Source organism: Fragaria vesca, linkage group LG4 (genome assembly GCF_000184155.1).
Source record: "Fragaria vesca subsp. vesca linkage group LG4, FraVesHawaii_1.0, whole genome shotgun sequence".
Classification (NCBI taxonomy): Eukaryota; Viridiplantae; Streptophyta; class Magnoliopsida; order Rosales; family Rosaceae; genus Fragaria; species Fragaria vesca.
In genome coordinates this window covers 15642344-15651962 of record NC_020494.1, presented here as the reverse complement: position 1 = coordinate 15651962, position 9619 = coordinate 15642344, and positions in this window count along the sequence as shown.

Sequence of the window (9619 nt, the reverse complement as noted above, 5' to 3'; positions counted from 1 at the left end):
ATTTTTATTGATTTATTGGGAACCAATGGGATTGGTTCATTAGTTTTGTCTATAATTATTTTCGGAAAGATTTCCAAGAATGGCATGCATAAAATAAATATTTTCTCAATGGAAAATATGGGAAAAGCATTGATTTGATTTAAATACTCTATCATTGAGTTCGTTCATCATTATTTATTTTTGTCCACTCACTCTAACGTTTTAAATGCTTTCCCCTGGGCCTTTCGTTTTAAATGCCCAGTCTGCAGAGTCCTGTTCGGCGAGGGTAGAAGGCGAGTCATATTTCCCACCTCATCCAGTTTCTCTCATAGGTTACTAGTTAACCTACCTATGTATTTTCTTCTTTCCTAGTAGTTGCTCTGATAACCTTGGGATGTTTTATGTGTTGTTGTTGTTGTTGTTAATGTTGTGAGTTAAGAGCTTGTGACTCCATCTATGGTGTTGAAAAAGGTTTATTTGGTATGTTATATGAGAGATTAAATTCATGAAATTATTTCGATTTATTATGTTGGTTGAGGTGGTGGATGTTTATTTGGGGGAGCGGATGGCTCCAGAAGATGTGGATTGAATTGTTTTAGAAGTGTTTGGGTTTTGGTGATTTTTCTTCCAGGTAAGGTTACTCATTTTCAAGGGAAGTTATGCCAAAATTTTGGTAGAATTTCCCTTGAGGTGGGTCCCGCAGGGTTTATTCCGGATTTCAAGGGGAAATCCGGGGTAGGTCCTGACAATGTATGTAACTATCCATGTAACTATGCATGTAACTATCCATGTAACTATGCATGTAACTATCTATATAACTATGTATGTAACTATCTATGTATGTAAATATTCATCTATGTAACAATCTATGTAACTATCCAAGTAACTATCCATGTATGTAACTATCCATGTAACTATCCATCTATGTAACTATGCATGTAACTATCCATGTAACTATCCATCTACGTAACTATGCATGTAACTATCCATTTTTGCATCTCTTTTCTCACCTTCCTTGCTCAAGAACTTGAGAAGGTGAGCCATGGCAAGCACATCAAAGTCTACCATTTCATTAATGCTCAAAACAAAAAGGGGTAATTCACATTCAGAATGCCCATGAATCACTAACAGTACTCCTAGTAGTCTACTAGCTTCTTCAGTATTAAACTACATCTACTTTTCATTTCAATATATTTGAAAAGAACAAAACTTTGACAGAAACCAGGAGAGCCAAAACCTGAAAATGCATTTAGATGACAAATGTGTACTATTCATTCCAACTATATGTGCAAGTATGAATACCAAAGAACGAAAACAGATCGAGTCTCACTTAAACATGAACTCAGTATCCATTTGCTAATCATAAGCCCAGCTAGCTATATTCATACGCAAATCACTGCATTTTGGTACTTTTAGTTTTATAATTCTTCCCAAAACCTTAATAGTAGAAGATGATCGAAGATGGAAATGAAAATATGATACGATCGATCCGGTACCATACATATATGTAAACTTCAATGAAGTTAGGTTAAACTTTTATGGTATGCTTGCAGCAGATAAACCTAATAACAGAAGCAATTAGCTGTGAGTTGATCAAGTAGTTGTTGATGATTAACTTCGATGGTGCTGCCCATTCCAAACTCATCCAAATTGGTCTTGCCGCCACAATCCCACCCAGCTCCTTAATCTTCCTCACAGCAGTAGCATCATACGGCGGCGTGTACCCTTCCAAAACCCTCGACCCCGCCATGGACGGCATCTCCGCCGTGCATATGTTGTCCTTCACGGCCACGAGCACCCCGGCCAGGGGGCCCACCTCCTCATTCCGGCGAAGCTTCTCGTCGAGGTCGCGGGCCTGGGCGAGGATGGCGGCGTCAGAGACGTGGAGGAAGGAGCGTGGCCCATAGATCGGAGAAGATGTAGTGTCATTGATGTACGATCGGCAGAGAGAGAGAGAGAGAGGGATTCGACGGTTTTTGTCAGTGGCATAGATCGTAATTTTTTTTATTTTCATGGGTAACGGTTTAAGGAATTTAAATAAGTGTACTAATTTATTATCAGTGAACATTTATTAACAATTTTATCATTTGTTACTTTAAAAGTACCTTTTTATCATTGGCCCTTTTTAAAAAAAATGATTATTTAATGTATAGGATTATTATTAAGTGAATAAAAAATGGTGGAGGTTTAAACTTTAAGATACCTAAAATTATTCTTGGTTGATTGAGGCCGGGGAGCTAGTTTGGCTAAGAGGGTTGATTGGTTTTGGGCGGTCAAACCAAGGACTAAAATTTCGACAATAATGGAAATTTTGACCGTCCAAAATGTGGATATTTCGATAGAAATATCGAGAAATATAGAAATCTATAAAATTTTGAAAGAGTCGATATGAAGATTGTGAAATTCATTATGTGTATATATTCTAGAATTTGCATGAAATAACCAATATGTGTCTCTAGCATAGTTGGTTCAGGCTTTCAATGTTCTCATAGGGAGTTAGGCACCAAGGTTCGAGTCCCAACAAGGGGAGGATTAATTTTTGTCCAAAATGCTCAGATCTGGGACGAATTGAAAACAAAATATTGCCAATTCTCGCAAATTTCAGGTTGTTTCAAACTATATTGTCGTGGGACGAATTGAAAACAAAATATTGCCAATTCTCGCAAATTTCAGGTTGTTTCATACGATATTGTCGTGGGACGAATTGAAAACAAAATATTGCCAATTCTCGCAAATTTCAGGTTGTTTCATACGATATTGTCGTGGTATGCTGAGAAACTATCGGACAGTCAAAATAACAAAAAATTCAGCAATATTTCGCCGAAAATATCGATATTTAAGTCTTTGGGTCAAACCATATGGGGCAAGCAGTGAGTATGTTTTTGGGCTTGTAATACCCCGAAAATTTGTTATTAGTTTCTAATATTATTTTGGAAATTATCTAAGTAAGAGTTGTACGGTTTTGTGGTTTAGTGAGTGGACTGGAAGTAGTCGAGTATTTATTTCCTTCAAAATGTTTTATTTTGAAGGGTCAAAGATTGACTTTTAATCTATTGGGTTTCTCGAGAAACTTCCTTCACGAAAGTTGTAGAGCATGACGATACGAGTTCGTAGACACGTGACACGCGTAAAACGGACTTCATATGTGAAAGTTATGGTCAGCAGAAGTTCGTGGCTTTCGGGAATTTTTAGTATAACTATGAAAAAGTTATAGGGTTCCTTCATTTTTTTCCCGCATATCACTTTCCTTCCTCTTTCTTCTCTCACGGCTCACCTTCGGTATCCAAGTTTTCTATCCGACTCAGGTGACAGCACCGGTCGGAGTCCCTTCATCTCGATGGCGCAACCTTGCCTGTGGTAGTGGCTTGCTTCGTTTCGTGGTGGGTTGTGCGAATCGAAGCTTAGAAGTTCCGGGTTGAGAACCGGTCGGAATTCCCACCTTCGGCAGCGGCGACGCGGCTTGGAACCGGTCGGGATAGAAGCTCCTTGGCGTCCTGGTTCGATTTCTGGTGGTCTTGAAGCTCGACTCTCGGTGTGGAGTGGTGGTGGTGGATTCGAACATTTTCGGTGAGTTTCCAGTGTTTTCAGGCCGATTGGGGCAAAACCTCAGGTATAAAAGATGCTTCTCTCTCTTCCATCTACAAGTTTCGTATTTTGAGTTTGCCCAAATTCAGAAGTTTTAGGGTGGCGCATGGGGCCCACTCGTCACCGTAGCGTGGCAGCGCGTCCGGCAGGGGTTGAGAGGTTAGGAGTAACTGTTAGCTTGTGATCATCGATACGAGCACGTTGACATGTCATGAGGTTATGTTATGATCAAGTTTTGCATCCTAGGTTTAAGACTAAGTTGAGAATCGTGAGAGGTTGTTAAGCTTTGGTGTTTGAGCTTTGAAAATCTTGTTAACCTTTTTCAATAGGTTGGTTGAGGGTTCCTATGACCTTGGGAGGTCTCGGAAGAAGGGTTGTCTTGAAGGATAAGACCTTGGGTCAAGGGTAGAGTCTTGGTTCAAAGGGGAAGTGTTTTGGTCATGTTGGTTATTAAAGTGAACAATTTTTAATAGGTGGTTATCAGGAGCTTGGTTTGAGCTTTCCTTTGTGTTTGGGTGAAGACGCAACGGGAGTTAAGGTGAGTAAAATCTCACCAAGTTTCACTTTGGGACCCAAATTATTATGGTTTTATGATAATGATTATTTTGATGATGATGATGAAAATAATTATTATGATGATGATAATGATTATTTTGATTATGATGATGATAATAATGATTTTAAAAATTTTTGTTTTTGTTTGTTTTAAAATATATGAGCTTGATCGCCAACGGCTCATAGGTAAGAGAAAACAAGTTTTCCTATTTAAATGATTATTTTTAAGGTTCTTATGACCATAATATTTTTGGTTCTATTGATGTGATTATTGGTGCCTTGGTGGTGATTGTGTGTCTTAGTTGTGAATGTGTGCCTTAGTGGTGATTGTGTACATTTGTTGTGGAATGGTGCCTTGGTGGTGATTGTGTGTCTTAGTTGTGAAAGTGTGCTTTAATGGTGATTGTGTGTCTTAGTTGTGAATGTGTGGCTTAGTGGTGATTGTGCATTAGTTGTGGATGTGTGCCTTAGTGGTGATTGTGTGCATATGTGTACCTTAGTGGTGATTGTGTGCATTAGATTAGGAGCCTTCGTGGTGGACTAGGAACCAAGCCTTGGCCGGGTGATTGGTTATGGTCAGTACAGTCTGTCTATCGGTACTTCATGGGGGACGACTAAGTGTTGATGGACCCATGAGTACGCGTTTGTTTGGTTACTTATAGGGGATGACTAAGTGTTGACGAACTCATAAGTAAGAGTAGAGAAATGATTGTGTGATGTTCTTATGTGTTGTCATTTAAATTTCTTGTTTTGAGTATCTCCTGAACTATGCTTATCCGCAAGAGATTCTTTAATCTTAAATGTATGATTTTTAGTGGAATTCCTGAACTATGTTTTTTGTAGGATTTCATTTATGATTTGATTGATTATGAATTGTTGTGTTTTCTTAATTATTTCTTTTGAATTCTTTTTGTTCTGGGTGATTCCTGAACTAAGTTACTAATGCAGGAATTACCAGTTTTATCTTTTGTGATGATGGTGAATTGTTGAGTTTTCATTTTTAGAGTTACTCATACGAGCTTTTTAGCTTACCGGGTTTGTTGTTTACAACCCGGTGCACCAACTCATGGTGTAAGGTTAGACTTGCAGATGATGATCGGCAGTGTCACACCCCAATTTTCGAAGGATAAATTTCAAAATTTTAGGCATGATATAACTCACAATATCACTCCTAAAACCTGATCAACAACTTCCAAACTAAACTCAAAACTGGAAATGTAAATATCAACAAAACTCATCACTGAGTTATACATTACATCTCTTTGATTACATTAACTTCAAAAGTCTAGTAAAATAAGGACGCTCACATGCGCTTAAAAACAAACTGAATAATATACAAATAAAATGTACAACATCTAAAACCCAGCTACTATGTCTCTGCCTCAACCCTGCTGATCATCACCTGTAGGTCTAACCCCTACACCATGAATTGGTGCATCGGGTTGTAAACAACAAACCAGGTAAGCTAAAAAGCTCATATGAGTAACTCCTAAAAATAACTCAACCCAACATCACATAAGATAAAACTAGCAATTCCTGCTTTAAAACTTAGTTCAAGAATCGCCTCAAAACAATAAAATTCAAAAGATAGTAAATAAGAAAACATAACAATTCCTAAAACAATCAAAATCATAAGTGAATCCTGCAAAAAAGATAGTTCAGAAATTCCACTAAAATCACACAAATAAGATTGAAGAATCTCCTGCATTAAACATAGTTCAGGAGATACTCAAAACAAAGAATTTAATTGACAACAATTAAGAAACAATGTTAAAACCACTTAACCAATACTTTTACAAATATACATGTACTCATGAGTCCCAAATACCAATAAGGTATCTCCCATGACCTACAACAAACACATGTACCCATGAGTCCCAGATATTAATAAACACCTCTCATGACCTACAACAACAATTTATGTACCCATGGGTCCCAGATACATTCAGGTACCTCCCATGATCTACACTGACAGACGGACTAGAGTTCTATTCCTAACCGTAACCAATCACCCGGCCAAAGGCTTGAAACCTAGTTTGACTGTCAAATATCAAATCACAAAATAATAATAGCATCATAACCGTAACCAATCACCCAATTAAAGATTTGGAACCCGGTTTGACTATTTAAACAACAAATCACAATAGAGTAGAATCATCATAACCGTAACCAATCACCCGATTAAAGGCTTGGAACTCGGTTTGACTATCTAAACCACAAATCACAATATAATAAAATCATCATCAATCAACACAAGGAGCACATCATAAAAATTACATCATTCCACATAGATATATTTATACGAACAAACATAGAGATCCCCACAAAAATAATCTATCAATAGCCAAAAACATTATGATCACATGAACCTTAAAAATAATCATATAATAGGAAAACTTGTTTTAACTTACCTATGAGCCGTTGGATCAAACTCATATATTTTAAAACAAACAACAACATAATTTTTAAATTATAATCATCATAATCATCATCATAATCATTATCATCATCACAACCATCATCATAATCATCATCACAATCATCATCATCATAAGCATTATCATTATTATCATCATATTGACCATAAATAATTGGTCTCAAAATGAACCTTGGTGAGATTTACTCACCTAAATAATCCCGCTGCAATTTCCATAAAATAACAAGAGCAAGCCAAATCACAACTTCACAAATCACCTAAAAATCACACAATTAAAACCTTAGTAACCAAAGTATTATAAGATATCACAACACCCTTAAACTAACCCTTAGCTTATGGGAGGACAACTTTCCAAAGTCGTCGAACTTAACAACAGAATAAAGCTGTCACTAATCCTCAAAACCTAAACTCAAAACTCACACAAGCCTAACCTTAAACTTAAAGTCGTAACATGCAATCCTTGCTCTAAACCTAGAATTTCCACCTCTCAACATACTCACCACAACATGAGCTAGCTAACCACAGCAAACTCAAGCCACAATACTGCCGGACGCGTTGCCACACGCCGCCACAGGCGGCGGAGAGTGAGCCCCACGCGCCTCCACCAACTTCAAAATTTGGGGAAACTCACAACATGAAACTTGTAGATTGAAGTATGGAGAGCAACTTTAATACCTGAGTTTTTAATCAATTTGGCCGGAATCGGTCGGAAAAAACCCTGAAACTCCAACCCAAAACCAACTTCTAAAACTGCAAATCGGGGTTCAAAAACTCAAAAGTCTGATTCAATCTATGCCTAGCCATAACCTGAAGGTGGAGAGGACCAAAACTCACCTAAGGTTGCCCCTCGTCGCCGCCGCATACGGCGGTTCCGACCGGTGACACAGCATCGCTCTTTGCCGGCCAAGAGCTCCGTTTCCGGCGTGCTACTCCGTGTAGCACCTGCCTAGACTTGAAGATGACGTTTGTGGGAGTCGAACGGGACTGACGGCGGTCCAAAAGGTGGCCGGATGGCGGAGCTAGCTCCGGTCAAAGTTAGCTGCGCGGGAGAGGAAGAGAGAGAAAGAGAAACTGATTTTTAGGATTCCCAAAATAACTCCCACACATTTTTCTACTTATACACTTTCCAAAATCGGAAACTAACTTCCTCTGACCATAACTTTTTCATACGACATCTGTTTTACGCGTGCCACGTGTTTTCGAACTCGTATCGCCAAACTCTACAACTTTCATGAAGGAAGTTTTCGCAAATAACTTACGGAAAATAAAGTCAACTTTTGGCCTCTTAAAAGTCAAAGCACCTTAAAATTTACACCTGAAACTTCAACTTCGCACAACTAAAGAATTTCCACAAATAATCCTTCATTAATTTCGGAAATAAAACAAGAAAATTGATATGAAAATCTAGGGTATTACAGGCAGGGTTGAGGCAGTGGCTTACGAGCTGGGTTTTAGACGATGTACAATTATTCATATATTTTGGCAGTTGTTTTTAAGCTCATGTGAGCGACCTTTTTATTACTAGACTTTTGAAGTTAATGTAATTAAGGAGATATAATGTTTAACTCGGTTGATGAGTTTGTTGACATTTATATTTTCTAGCATTTGATTTAGTTTGGAAGTTGTTGAGTAGGCCTTGAGATATTAAGATTTTGAGATATACATGCCCAAGTTTTTGGAATTTTATCCTTCAAAAATTGGGATGTGACAGGGCTCCTCTTCTCTTTCCTCGTCTCCTGTTGGGGGGATACGTCTGAAGCGAGATGCTGAGATCTTGGAGGATGGAATGTCACAAATCTTTAGTGTCACTAGAACTGATTGAGCAGGGCTTGGTAGAGATCCCGATAACTGATGGAAAAGTGCCCAGAAGAGGGGACGTCCTCGGGGCCACCGACACAAACCAAAATCGAGTCCGACTTCAAAGGTTGCTTTAAGTCTTATGTAGGAGCTGGAGAGTGACACCCCACTTAGGGATGGTTAGTTTGCTTTGGTTTCTTGTTTGGAATAAATGAGCTTTGTCACTCCTTCCCCTATCTCTGGTTTTGAATAGAAACGTACACCAATGGCGGTCGTAGGCGTCTAGACTCTCTACTAGTGGTTCTATTCTAAGCTAGGATAGGGTTTGCGAGACATTAATTTTTTGCTTTTGTAGGTTTTTCGTTTCGTTTTTTCTTAGTGAATTATTCGATCTCACTCGACAATTGTTGGTAGTATAAGTTGTTTGCTTTTAATTAATTTTTATGGTTATTTAATTAAAATCCAAGCGTGGGGCTGAGTCTTCAAGCTAGGCTGGGTTCCAAACCCTTAAAAAAAAAAAAAGTTGTTTGCTTTTGCAGCCTTTTGTGCCCTTTATGTATTTTGGAGGATTCTATATTGACGTTGTTGATGTCATAACAGTAGGAGCTTAACTCCGTTTCCCTAAAAAAAAAAAAATATAAGTGAAAAACAATTTTTCCCTAAAAAAAAAAAAAAATAAGTGTAAAACAATTTTTCAAACACAAACGAAATTTTTTCGTAATTTGTCTTAGCTCTTCTAAACTGATTTTGCGATATTAATATTGAGTTTTCGATAATTGAAACATTTACCAAAATTCCCATTCAGAAAAAATAAAAATAAAAATAAATTCTTATCAATGTTTTCACTAATATACCCTCAAGGCCTCAATATGGAACAAAACTATGAGGTGTGCCAACCATGGTTAAACTATCAACGAACTGGCTTCTTCAGCGTGGTTACCCTTTGGCTTTAACTCCCCTTTAAGTGAGTCAAGAAAAAAACTAAAAATAGTAAATAACGGCAACAGAACTACAGAAGTCACCAAGAAAAAACAAAAAAAACTCCTGCTTAGTGCTAAGTGGTAACCATACCTGGACAGTGCGGGTGGTTTATCAAACATTCAAACCTAGGGGTGTTATCGGTTTTATCCGGTTCGGTTTTCACCTAAAACCGGAAACCAAACCGAACTAAAAATTCAATTCGGTTTTGATTTTTGAAAATGTAAACCGGAAACCGAACTGAACTGAACGGTTAAGCCCGGTTCGGTTTTTTTCGGTTTTTTTTTT